Source organism: Poromitra crassiceps (genome assembly GCF_964638095.1).
Source record: "Poromitra crassiceps genome assembly, chromosome: 16".
NCBI lineage: Eukaryota > Metazoa > Chordata > Actinopteri > Beryciformes > Melamphaidae > Poromitra > Poromitra crassiceps.
The window spans coordinates 21329300-21343520 of NC_139645.1; the positions used below are offsets into that span (position 1 = coordinate 21329300).

At 45.7% G+C, this 14221-nt stretch overlaps 1 pseudogene across 1 annotated transcript in view; it reads right to left on the reverse strand.

Moving 5' to 3' along the window:
* LOC310791511 (transient receptor potential cation channel subfamily M member 1-like) overlaps positions 1-14221 on the reverse strand; it is a 23227-nt pseudogene continuing 9006 nt past the window's right edge. Inside the window, exons 8-21 of the transcript in view lie at positions 13811-13840; positions 13363-13655; positions 12259-12487; positions 10462-10593; positions 8126-8263; positions 7027-7155; positions 6304-6555; positions 5841-6015; positions 4345-4365; positions 3818-3962; positions 2938-3140; positions 2461-2593; positions 1522-1898; positions 1-1046 (exon numbers count right to left, since the gene is read on the reverse strand). The product of the transcript in view is annotated as a transient receptor potential cation channel subfamily M member 1-like (transcript). The remainder of the gene's footprint in view (positions 1047-1521; positions 1899-2460; positions 2594-2937; positions 3141-3817; positions 3963-4344; positions 4366-5840; positions 6016-6303; positions 6556-7026; positions 7156-8125; positions 8264-10461; positions 10594-12258; positions 12488-13362; positions 13656-13810; positions 13841-14221) is intronic.

The following is a 14221-nucleotide window of genomic DNA, read 5'->3' on the forward strand; positions in this document are numbered from 1 at the left end:
TCAACAGCCAGAACTGTCTCGGGAGCCTGTCCTGGATTCTCGACCTGTCTTTTCCCCTGGACCACTGAATGCTGCCACCAGGTCTTTGACACTGCTGGCTGAACCCGGGTCTTTGACACTGCTGGCTGAACCCGGGTCTTTGACACTGCTGGCTGAACCCAGGTCTTTGACACTGCTGGCTGAACGGGGCTTCTCCTGACTGTCCTTCTTCACCTTCCCCTTGCAAGGGTTGGTGTTCAGGCTCTTGGACCTGAGCGCTGGGTACATCCTGACCTCAGCCACCAGCGAATGTTCTGTGTCTTTTGATGCCTCCTCGTCCCCATTACCCTGGTTGCTGTCTGTCGTTGCTACTTCCCATTCTCCGGCAAACGGCTTAGGTGTTATCCATTCGACTTCCTGGGTAGTTTTACCGGTGTTGGGTACGTTCTCGACGGACTTCACTACAGACACCTTGGGCATGTGGCCAAAGGGGGAAGGGTGGACTTTGTACTCAAAGCGAGCTCCCCAGTGAGTCATAATAGGAGACTTTAAGCCCTGTTCTGAGCGGGTGGCTGCTGTGGTGAAGTCTGTCGCCCAGTCCTCTTCTCTGTCCACAGGGTTGAACATGATACCACTAATGGCCTTCCGGTTGGACGACGGGGAGTCACTGAGAGCCAGAGACGGTAAGTAGCTCATGACCTTTGACCTGTCCAGGGGGTACGAAACAGCGCCCTCTAGTTTGGTCTTCTCCGGCCCCACTTTCTCCAGTCCTGCTTGCTCTATGGCAGCGTCCATCGTGACCGGGACGGATTCGGCTGAACTGGGGCCGGATTCAGCTGAACTGGGGGCGGATTCAGCTGAACTGGGGGCGGATTGAGTTGTAGCGGGGGCGGAGTCAATTGAAGTGGGGGCGGTTTGAGCTGAAGTGGGAGGAGTTTCTGCAAATCTCTGGTCCGAGTCGCAAGGGGAAATCAGGATGTCGACGCTGGAGGTGGAACGAGTCCGGTCTTTTTGTCCCATCACCTCTAAGGTCAGCCCATACTCCTTGACAGTGGAGTTCCCATCACCTGTGAACATTACACACGTTTAACTCATATAAGATGGACATTCACATCCTGTCTTCTTCACATCCATATCCTTCTAATGTGTTGCATATTGCTTATCTTGGTAGGTTTGTAACTTTTCATTCATGCTGCATATCTTTCACATCTAGTTTTCATTCCTTTCAGTCTTTCTTTGCCTCAGTACAACTGTGCTATTATTTTTGCAGACCCTTGCAATATTTTAATGCATACTTTTTCCTGTACTTTCCATCCATACAATTCCACTTTTTGTCAGTTGCATTATGTTTGAAAACCCAACCATTTGCTATATTAATTTTTGACATTTTTGCTAGTCATAGTCATCTTTGCTGTGTCAGTTTGCTGCCTCAACTGCCCAATAGAGTACCACAGGGATGATGACATATTTTTGTGGGCCAAAGCAGCATCGCACTGGTTTCTCTCATGATGTGTCTCCACTGCTCGTCTTGTCGTGTCTTACCTGACATGGGAATTCCCTCACTGATGCTCCCGTGTCTCTCGGGACTGAGCTGGGCTCTCCTCTCGCCGGCCTCCAAGTCTCCAGACACAGCGAGCCGCTCGTCGTTGTCCAGGTGGAGGCGGTAGAGGCTGCAGCTGTCGGCGCTGTTGATGCTGCTGTGGCGGAGCAGGGCGGACGGCTCGCAGATGGAAGATGCTCCAGAGCGAGTTCGGACCAGCTCGGCCCGGTCGATACCAGCCAGCTTCTCCATGGCGTTCAGCATCCGGGTGGAGAACTCTTCGATCTGGGACAGGCGGAGATCCACCGTCTGTAGGGAGGCCTTCATGGAGTGCTCCCTCTCATTCACCTCCTCCAGGCGCATGGCCATGTTCTCCACCCTAAGGAGAGAGATTCTCTCTTTCAGCTTGAGAAGAATAAAGTTCTGGGGGAAATATACACATATATATATATATATATATATATATATATATATATATATATATATATATGTATATGTATATACATATATATATGTGTATATTTCCCCCAGAACATGTATATATACATATATATATATATATATATATATATATATATATATATATATATATATATATATATATATATATTATCAACCCATATAGTACAGTATACTAATCATACTATACTATACTATACTATACTATACTATACTATACTATACTATACTAACACTTAATATCAGATGTGCATCCAACTAGATCTTCATGGGTCCAAAAAGTCATGCCAGAACCCCAAAAGCCCCAGAAATGTAATACCCAGAACCGGATCGAACCGTCTATTATTAGAAAGCTGAAACCCGGACCCCGTACCGAACCGATTTCTTTAGAATGGACCCGGGATATCCGGCTGTGTCCGGGTCAGACCCTCGGTTATTCGGGGGTTCAGGCATACCAAAAAGACCTCTACCTCCAACTGTACCTTTCAGATGTGACTCGAATCCGTTCGTTATTGGACGACTGCTCTTCATCCTCTTTCTCACGGAAGTGCTCCTCCACACACTGCTCCTCGAACTCGTACAGGCTCTTCAGCTCCTCTGCATTCAGTACCAACTCTGTCAGACATTACAAACATGGCTGTCTTTGAATAGGAAGAGGATCTAAACAGGACTGGATTTGGCGACACTGATTGGCTGAAGGAGTTGTCTGTCAAGGCAAGTAAAGTACTCCCACCCACTGAAATGACTGTGGACGGCTTGGAGTCTAGACTGATACATAGACCTAAACAGAATGTGAGATCATGTTATCAGGGTGGTTTAAACCAGGCTAGCACCTCTTAGGACATTCTAGAAACCCCATGACCAAATCCTGACATCCTGCAGTCTTCTTCCTCGCTGCACCCTGCTGCCCAAACTGCTCTTGAAACACATCCAGAAGAAGCTCTGGGAGCGGTTCTTACGTAGTCCGCGCTCTCGGTCGTGGTGTTCGCCCTCGTGCCGGCGTCGGCAGCGGCAGCACAGATGGCGCAGCACGATGTAGATGTGGGGGAAGATGATGAGGGGCGGAGGGAGGGTGGGCCGGTCATGGAAGGTCATGATCAGCTGGTACCGCTGGAACTTCCACACCTGGTTGGAGATGGACTTCACCTCGAAGAAGGTGTTGCTGTCAGAGAATGAGAAGATGAAGAAAGAGACTGGCAATATAATGCCAAAGTCGTGCCCTATCCGGGTTAGGCATACGAGCCATATGGGATTTTCCACCATTCTTTTTTCCATAGACATTTCGTAAAATTCGTATAAAAATAGTAAAATAATTTACACTCTCCCCCCCCGTCCAGGTGAAATGTTATAGGACCTCTCCTGATTCTGAATATATATATTCCTATAAAACTATTTTTATAAGAATTTTATGAAATGTCTATGGGGAAAATGAATGACGGAAAATTCCGTGGTTTGTATGCCGAGGCCGGAAGAGGGCTGACTTTGGCACTCTATAAGTGTAAGAACAGAATAAAAGAAAACATTTTCATGCATTGTGAATGATTGGTCAAAAAGGGGTGGGGTTCAAAAGTCTGATGATTATTGGTTTGAATTTCTAAATGACGTAACCACTAAAAACTCGGAAAGGAAGGATATTTGACTTAAAACATTTCAGAACACATTGTGATTTGTCTTTAAATGTGAATATAGTTTTCAAAAGAATGTAAAGGATTGCTGTTAAATGAATAGGAATTAGCGGGTAAATGTCTAAATGCCTAAACTGTAAGATGTAAAAGTTAGCTTGGAGAATCAGCAGTGAAAACGTATATGTTTAGCTTGAAAAGGGAGTCTGGGACTCACTTGAAGACGGCGATGAGGAGGTTGACCAGCAAGATGTTTGCCACCAGCAGGTAACAGGCCATGATGGCCGGGGTGAGCCAGGCTCCGGGGATACAGGGCGGCAGCTTCTTCCCATCCTCATCGTACAGGTTGTCCCCACACGGTGCTGCGTGCAAAACAAGCACACACTTCAGCCTTTGCATCAATTCATTCTGCAGCCATTTTTTAAATAATTTTATTGTATATTTTTTTCTGATTTTGTTCAGCTCGTCCGACCGACGGTGAGATGTCACTGTTGGTTAGATTTGGTTTTTCGACACAGTGCATAAAATAAGCACAACCAAACGTCAGATAGGTGTTACAGACAACAGAAATAAACAATAAACAAGTTTGTGATATCTCCACAATTTAAATCAATCGGCAGGTGTCTACCCGGAAGTACCTATTGTTGTTAATGCAATGTTACGGTGACATTAAATGATAGTAAATAAATACACATTTTGAAAGCCCTCTTTTAGTTTATATACCATATTATGTGAGATACTTACGATTAATTTCCATGGCATACACTATCCATCAACAGTCCAAGGCAAGCAGAAAAGTTTGAAGAGAAAAGAGAGAAATTTGTACCACAAAGAGAACAACATACAAACACCAACACCTTTCAGCGAGGACGATGACTTCTCCACTTTATATCCGTTGATTGGCTCAACAACTGAGTCGTTTTTCAGCTTATGTATAATAAAAGAATAAAATAAGAAAAAGCTAAAAAAAAAAAAAAAAAAAAAATTGCTATTAATTGTTTTGATTTCACTCATAGTTTTAACATTGGTACTGGAATGTTTTCTATGTTAATTTGTTCTGTTGCGTTCTGTGTTCATGCTGTGTATCCATGCAGTCTTCTCCGACTCTGAGGTTACAAACACATTTCATCTACTTCTAGCAGGCAGACGATCATCATCAAATTGTCTGCCTACAAATTGACATGTTAGGACAATAATGATTCAAATTTACTGAAAATTATTTAAAATTTAAAATGTATTTATTTTCTTCCCCCTGTTTTATTTAACCCCCTATTATCTAAATGAGGATCAGTGAATGCATTTTGCAGGTCAAAGAACAATGCCTTGTTGGTATACCGCTCAAATAAGCAATTTGATGATGTCATAGGAATGCATGGTCCTTGATCTTGGGCATAAAAAAAAAAAAACAGACAAAAAATCATAAAGCTGCCAGCAGAGGATGCACTGGACACACACATTCACACATCACAACACAATGGAATCAACATAACATAACAAAACATAACCCGTGGTGTGTGTGTGTGTGTGTGTGTGTGTGTGTGTGTGTGTGTGTGTGTGTGTGCGCGCGTGTGCGTGTGTGCGCGTGTGCGCGTGTGCGTGTGTGCGTGTGTGTGTGTGTGTGTGCGTGCACGCGCGTGTCATAGAGATTAACCATTGACATACAGTATAATATACTGTATGTCTATACTGAGTATATGGATAACGCATCTCCACTTCCTACAACTATGAAAAGTGAAGCAAAAATATCTTGTTTCAGTGAGCTGCCATCTTGCTTGTGTGACGTCATTTGCAACCAGAGTTTGCACAGTATCAGCCCCCTCAGCCATGCTGGTCTGAGAGTGGCTGTCACAGCTGTCAATCAGCCCTTTTTATATAGTCAAATAACATTTTAAAAACAAACAAAACTTATCAGAAAAATGTGCACTTGCACATACATCAATCAGTGTGATAAGAACTACATTACCTAAAATGAGAGAAACCGAGGGGAACAATTTAGTACTTTGATTGTTTAGTTTGGCTCATATCCCGTCCGCTATCATGGAGGGGGTGGGATCTTTGACCTATATGCAGCCAGCCACTAGAGGGCGATCAAGATGTTTTTGACTTCACTTTCTGGATCGATGGGATTAAACCACAGAGATTATCACTGGGACAGGAAGTGATATCACGATATGAGGACACACATGACAGACTGATGATCCGGGACCAAACAGGAATCTTACTATGAATTCTAGTCTTACGGTCTATGGAGTCAGCAAACACCTCGCCGTAGATCATCCAGTAGGGCATGTAGAAGATGTTGCGTGCGAGCCGCCATGTTGGCTCCTCGTCCGGGTGCAGGATGGCCTGCCTCGACACGCCGAAACTCATCAGCACCACCAGCATGATCACCACAAAGTACAGCATGTCAATCATCTGCAGACACAGAGACAGCAGCCGCACCTTAGCCCTCGTTCACACCATAAGCCGAAGCTACGCTGAAGCAATGCTGAAGCTACGCAGCGCGGAGGCAGCTTCATTTCAGCATCCTTGTTAAGAGGTGAGACCGATCACACCAGCCGCATGCCACGCTGAAGCTACGCTGCAGCGATAGTTTCAGCTTCTGTTCTATTTTCCAAGCGTGCAGCGCGTTGCACCCGAGCAGCCAGGGTGAGCTATTCCTTAAATGTAAACACGCTTCATGCACCTGTACGTCCATCCTACCATTTTGCCGATCATCATGACGTAGGGCCCCAGGTACTTGTTGACGCCGAAGATGTCCAGGACCCGGATGTACCAGAAGATGATGTCCACGCAGTAGATGACGCGGCCGTAGCCCATGTAGGGCTCGCTCTGCAGCCGCAGCAGCAGCCCCAGCAGGAAGACGGAGATGGCCACCACGTCCGTGATGTTCCAGTACTCCTCCAGCCACACGTTGATCTTCTGCTTCAGCTTCCCCGGCTCCGACATCAGGATCTGAGGGCAGAGGGACGGGACAGGCTCATGACAGCCGTACATGCTTCAAAAGCATATGGATCAGTTTTCAACACATCCACGAGCGTCGGACACCCTGATAAGAATGCTCCATCCGTTTATGCATTGATGGATGCGAATTAGCTTATACTGACAGATACCAATTGTGCTACGATTTTAGTGGCAACGGTAATTATAGTATTTCTTTTTCACTGAAAAACAAACAAAACAAAAAACAAATAAACAAATAAAGATCTGATCTGATTTTTACTGAGGTCTGGACGATTAAAGGCATGTTCCCATGCGCTCCTTTCATACAAATCCTCTCCCAGAGCCGGACAGCAGCTGGACCTGAGCAAACTGAAAGGAAGAAGTGACTTCAACAGTTTTAAATATGTAGGCTATCTGTCGTACTTTCTCCAGTCGCAGGGTGATGATGTAAGAGAGGACTATCCACTCCTGTAGACTGCCTACCTGTCGGACCTTCTCCAGTCCCAGGGTGATGATGTAAGAGATGACGATCCACTCCTGCAGTGAGGGCCAGCGCTCCATTTTGACCAGGATGATGTAGTTGTACAGCGCCAGGTAGACCAGGTAGGCGATCTGACAGAGACAGAGGAAGCAAGATGTTCCACAAGGTGCTCTTTCATCATCTATATGACTTTGTACTTGAAAAATAATGTGTCTCTCCCTCTCATATTCCTCTCTCTCTTGCTCCCTCTCTCTTTCGTCCCCCTTATTACTTACTGTGACTTCTTAAAATCATTGCATCAAAATCTTTTATTGATTATTATTTTAGTCTGTAACTTTATGCCACTGCTGTTTTCAGTTAGGGTTAAATAATCAACTAATTTAAAGCAGCTACGGAGAACTTTCATTTTGTATTAATTCAGCGGCGCCTGTGGACAAAAGCGGTACTGTTCACCCGTAACAAAAACTGCACTTCCTCAACACGAGGCCAGGCAGACAGGCCAGGCAGGGCTTCTCTTATGTCAGATAGCACCCCCCCCCCCCCCCCCCCCGCCCCGTCTGTCTGTCTGTCTGTCTGTCTGTCTGTCTGTCTGTCTGTCTGTGTGTCTGTCTGTCTGTCTGTCTGTGTGTCTGCCTGCCTGTCTGTCTGTCTGTCTGTCTGTCTGTCTGTCTGTCTGTCTGTCTGTGTGTCTGTCTGTCTGTCTGTCTGTCTGTCTGTCTGTCTGTCTGTCTGTCTGTCTGTCTGCCTGCCTGCCTGTCTGTCTGTCTGCCTGTCTGTCTGTCTGTCTGTCTGTCTGTCTGTCTGTCTTCTGTCTGTCTGTCTGTCTGTCTGTCTGTCTGTCTTCTGTCTGTCTGCCTGCCTGCCTGCATGCCTGTCTGTCTGTGTCTGTCTGTCTGTCAGTCTGCCTGCCTGCCTGTCTGTGTCTGTCTGTCTGTCTGTCTGTCTGTCAGTCTGCCTGCCTGCCTGTCTGTGTGTGTCTGTCTGTCTGTCTGTCTGTCTGTCTGTCTGTCTTCCTGTCTGTCTGTCTGTCTGTCTCTCTGCGACAATGGGTCATTGATCTAGAGATGCAACAGTGTTTTGAATCATCAAATGTCCACTTGCCGTGTTGAACCAGAACTTGGTAAACGGGGTGTTGTAGAACTCATAGATCTTCTTCCCGATGGGAATCCTCCTCCTCTGCTTCTTGTTTTCCTCGTCATCGCCCTTCTTAGACATGGCGTCAACGTTAGAGACACCGTCCTGAAAATCAATTAGTTACACAAACTGACTTGAAGCAATACACTTTTTCTGATGCACTTTTCAATACTGTTTTTTTTTAATAAAAAAAATCAATGAAAATGTCAGACATGAATTATTAACAGAATCAGAGAGGAATAAAGCTGGGATTTCCCCCCAATTGTATTTGGCCAATTCCCCCTGCTGTCCCGGGCGTTGCTCCACCCCGTCTGCCGATCTGGGGAGAGATATAAACTAGCACATGCTTCCTCCGATACATGTGCAGACGCCAGCCGCTTCTTTTCACCTGACATGCTATTCCTCCAATTCCGCTCCCCGATCCCCCTCGAACAGGCTGACCAGAGGAGGCACTAGTGCAGCGACCAGGACATACTATAATACCCTTAATCCGGCTTCCCACCCTCAGACCCGGCCAATTGTGCCTGTATGGACGCCCGACCAAGCCGGAGGTAACACAGGGGCGCAAAGCTGCAACCCTCGTGTTGGTAGGCAGGGAATCAACCCCTGCACTACCCGGACCCCAGATACAGCCTTTATAAACAAGTGATATACAAGCCTGCCAATAAAAACTGTTTTAAGAATTCCTTTAGAAAGAGGACAATTTTGCCCATATAAAATGGCTGCTGGACTTGTGAATGTGCTTGTGTCTGCATGGTGTCGTACCCTGCTGGACTTGTGAATGTGCTTGTGTCTGCATGTTGGCGTACCCTGCTGTGCTTGTGAATGTGCTTGTGTCTGCATGTTGGCGTACCCTGCTGTGCTTGTGAATGTGCTTGTGTCTGCATGTTGGCGTACCCTGCTGGACTTGTGAATGTGCTTGTGTCTGCATGTTGGCGTACCCTGCTGTGCTTGTGAATGTGCTTGTGTCTGCATGGTGCCATACCCTGCTGGACTTGTGAATGTGCTTGTGTCTGCATGGTGGTGTACCCTGCTGGACTTGTGAATGTGCTTGTGTCTGTATGGTGGCATACCCTGCTGGACTTGTGAATGTGCTTGTGTCTGCATGGTGCCATACCCTGCTGGACTTGTGAATGTGCTTGTGTCTGCATGTTGGCGTACCCTGCTGGACTTGTGAATGTGCTTGTGTCTGCATGGTGCCATACCCTGCTGGACTTGTGAATGTGCTTGTGTCTACATGGTGGCGTACCCTGCTGGACTTGTGAATGTGCTTGTGTCTACATGGTGCCATACCCTGCTGGACTTGTGAATGTGCTTGTGTCTACATGGAGGCGTACCCTGCTGGACTTGTGAATGTGCTTGTGTCTACATGGTGGTGTACCCTGCTGGACTTGTGAATGTGCTTGTGTCTGCATGGTGGCGTACCCTGCTGGACTTGTGAATGTGCTTGTGTCTACATGGTGGCGTACCCTGCTGGACTTGTGAATGTGCTTGTGTCTACATGGTGGCGTACCCTGCTGGACTTGTGAATGTGCTTGTGTCTGCATGGTTCCGTACCCTGCTGGACTTGTGAATGTGCTTGTGTCTACATGGTGTCGTACCCTGCTGTGCTTGTGAATGTGCTTGTGTCTACATGGTGGTGTACCCTGCTGGACTTGTGAATGTGCTTGTGTCTACATGGTGGCGTACCCTGCTGGACTTGTGAATGTGCTTGTGTCTACATGGAGGCGTACCCTGCTGGACTTGTGAATGTGCTTGTGTCTACATGGTGGCGTACCCTGCTGGACTTGTGAATGTGCTTGTGTCTACATGGAGGCGTACCCTGCTGGACTTGTGAATGTGCTTGTGTCTACATGGGCGTACCCTGCTGGACTTGTGAATGTGCTTGTGTCTGTATGGTGTCGTACCCTGCTGGACTTGTGAATGTGCTTGTGTCTGTATGGTGTCGTACCCTGCTGGACTTGTGAATGTGCTTGTGTCTGTATGGTGTCGTACCCTGCTGGACTTGTGAATCTGCTTGTGTCTGTATGGTGTTGTACCCTGCTGGACTTGTGAATGTGCTTGTGTCTGCATGGTGCTGTACCCTGCTGGACTTGTGAATGTGCTTGTGTCTGTATGGTGTCATACCCTGCTGGACTTGTGAATGTGCTTGTGTCTGCATGGTGCTGTACCCTGCTGGACTTGTGAATGTGCTTGTGTCTGTATGGTGTCGTACCCTGCTGGACTTGTGAATGTGCTTGTGTCTGCATGGTGCTGTACCCTGCTGGACTTGTGAATGTGCTTGTGTCTGTATGGTGGCGTACCCTGCTGGACTTGTTGTCATCTTCCTTCTCTTTGGCGTCGTCGCTCTCCTTGGAGGAGTGATACGCCGTATCGTCTCCCAGCCGAAGGTCCAATAGGAGGATTGAAGGAGGAAAAACGATGCCTAAAATCACCTGGGGACAAGATGAACAGTCTGAAGATACAGTATAATTAACAGAAGAAGAAGAAGAAGAATCTGGCAAAACAACAATGGGTATTCCATAATAATAATAATAATAATAATAATAATAATAATAATAATAATAATAATGATAATAAAATGTAATCACACTTCCCAAAACTCATTAAAACGTCTGTAAAACATCATACGCGATGAAGGACTTGAAAGTAGAAAACACCATAGATGACACTGATCTTAATCGCCTGTGAATCTCATCAATTCACCGAAACGCATGAACACCAAGCAACCAAATAAACAAACAAACATACATACAAACAAACAAACAAACAAACAAACAAACAAACAAACAAACAAACGGACACACCGAGCCAGAGCAGAGCCGAGCTCCAAAAGAAAAAAAGAAAAACGTTGGTCCCTCAAAAAATGAATGTGGCTTATGGTTGAAAATGTACTTTGAAAAGGCTGTGGCTCGAACCCCAGTCGTCGGCATGAAAGGAAAAGATATATGCCCATCCACCACCCCGACCCCCTTACTGGCCACCATTTTGTTTCTATGTCACATTACTTCCTGTTTATAGCTCCTCACTCTCGACTGACAGAAACAAAGTACTGCAAGCAAAAGATACTTCCAATTGAGAGACATTATTTTGAAAGTCGTGCTGAGTGTCACGAAAACAAAAGAAAAAAGGTGTCCATGTACAGTCTACGCAAATCTATAGATTACAATTCCCATTCCACAAACGAGACCGGGTTAAGTTAAACTAACTTATCCTTTATTGTCCCGGTGGGAAAATTGATCCTCTGCATTTGACCCATCCTGTAACTAGGAACCTTCCTGTAACTAGGAGCAGCGGGCAGCGCCAGGGACCAACTCCAGTTCTTTTGCCAGTGCCTTGATATTAACCCTAACACACATGTCTTTGACAGGAGTATTAACCCTAACATACATGTCTTTGACAGGAGTATTAACCCTAACATACATGTCTTTGAAAGGAGTATTAACCCTAACATACATGTCTTTGACAGGAGTATTAACCCTAACATACATGTCTTTGAAAGGAGTATTAACCCTAACATACATGTCTTTGACAGGAGTATTAACCCTAACATACATGTCTTTGACATGAGTATTAACCCTAACATACATGTCTTTGACATGAGTATTAACCCTAACATACATGTCTTTGAAAGGAGTATTAACCCTAACATACATGTCTTTGACATGAGTATTAACCCTAACATACATGTCTTTGAAAGGAGTATTAACCCTAACATACATGTCTTTGACAGGAGTATTAACCCTAGCATACATGTCTTTGAAAGGAGTATTAACCCTAACATACATGTATTTTACAGGAGTATTAACCCTAGCATACATGTCTTTGAAAGGAGTATTAACCCTAACATACATGTATTTTACAGGAGTATTAACCCTAACATACATGTCTTTCATGGTGGGAGGAAACCGGAGCACCAGGAGGAAACCCACACGAACACGGTGGGGAGGAACATGCAAACTTCACACAGAAAGGACCTGGGATGGACCGGGGTTCAAACCCGGGACCTCCTTGCTGCGTGGTGACAGTGCTAACCACTGAGCCACTGGTACCATCCCAGGTGAAGTAGGCGTGACACACAGGACTGATGGGCGGCGCACCTTGAGGCCGTTGCTCTTGCCCATCCTCAGGCAGCCCATCCACATGTCGGTGAGCAGCATCTGGCTGCAGGTGTGGGCGATGAAGTCTCGGTGCTTGGCGGCCACAGCCAGCTTCAGACAGGTGGAGTTACTCCAGTTGTTCAGCTCGTAGGTCAGCAGCTTCATGGCCACCTGCTCGTCGTGTTTGTACGACTGGTCCGGTAGCTCGTACGCCAGCTGACCAAACTCCCTGCAGGACAAAGGCAAAAACAGCAGGGTTAGATCGTCCAAACTCATTTCATTTAATTTATTTAATGTGTGACTCATTGACCATGATCACATGGTATGGAGCACAAACAAAACATACAAAAACAATATACAATGGCACACAGCATGGCTAGTGCATATGTCATTTAAACAGAAGCAGGACATTCTTCAAAAAAGCACCTAATTTACACATAACTTTTGGTCTGTCTGATTGTAATAATAAGATCAGTTTAAACATAGATGGACGAGTTAAATAATATTTGGGTAAATATAACTCTCTGAAATTCAAAATAATTGCATTCTTGCATTCAAACAACATATGATACTCGTCTCCCACACAGTTGTCACTACAGAGGTTACAGATCCTCATACTTCTATGCAGTCCTTTATATCTGCCTGTCTCCACTTCCTCATTCTGGGTCACACGTCACATCTTTGTCCTCTGCTGCTCCAGTCTGCTCATCCTGCAGCTCTCCTCACCCAGTGGTGTAACAAAGTATTAATACTTAAGGACAGTACTTAAGTATTTTTTCTGAGTATCTGTACTTTACTAGTATTTATATTTCTGTCAATTTTCACTTTTACTTTTACTCCACAGCTTTTCCGGGTAAAATATAATTGGCTGAGCTGTTATGGAAGTCCGGCTCTCTGCATGCATCGTTCAAATGCGCCGCACGAGTTGCACCACGCCGTCCATGGTTGGTCAATTCATAGCCTACTGTATGTCTGTCACTCATTTTGTTTTGGTCTTTAGGGGCGGCCCTTAACTACTTTTCACAATGCAGACGTATAGCATGTGCGACTCACTTGGAGTTGTTGGCCAGGTCCCTCCCCTCTCTCCCAGCATGTGTGACTCACTTGGAGTTGTTGTCCAGGTCCTGGGAGATGTCGTCCACCAGCTGGCTCTGGGACGACTCGTGGGCCATGGCCTTGTAGAGCTTACAGGCCACCAGAGCCTTGGCCATGGCCTCCTCGCCACGCTTCCACAGGAACAGCGCCATCTTCTGGCGCTTCATGAGCACGGCCCACACCATGAGCTCGTGGAAGGGGTACTGGAACCTGCTGACCTCGGGGTCGTCCACGTCGATGTCCAGCTCCTCCTCTTTCTTCTTGTTCTTCTTGCCTTTGCCCTTCGAACGCGGCTCGTCGTGCTGGAGGGAAGCGATGGAGCAACGTCAATGTGGCTCTTTACACATGTAAATCGCCGGTTTGGAAAACGGGGAAAACGACTCACATAAACATAATGGTACGTTTTTTAAGACATTTTAGATTTTAGTCCTTGAGATTCTCCATATTTTATACCTACCTCCATTCCAAGAAGTTTCAGTGCTTTGGGCTGCAAGACAAAAAACAGAAATATATATTTACTAGTATAGAGAGTTGCTTACTCCAAAATACACATCAGAACACCAGATTTTTCCATGAACTAAACTGATCGGGTGAATCCAGGTAAAAGCTTGAATCTCATAAGTTTCACTGATTTAAATAGATTATGATATTTTGTAGACTTAGTATTTACCCTCCTCAAGCCAGTCACCAGAATAAAACACTGGCATTTTACGTGTCTGCAAATTAGGATACGCATAATCTCAGTGTGAAACAAAACATCTGCAAAATATGTTTCTAAAACATGCCAATTTTTACATTTATGCAAATGCAAACCTGCAAGCTAAGTTTTCTAATTTAGCTTCCCATACTGATGACCTAGCACTGCCTA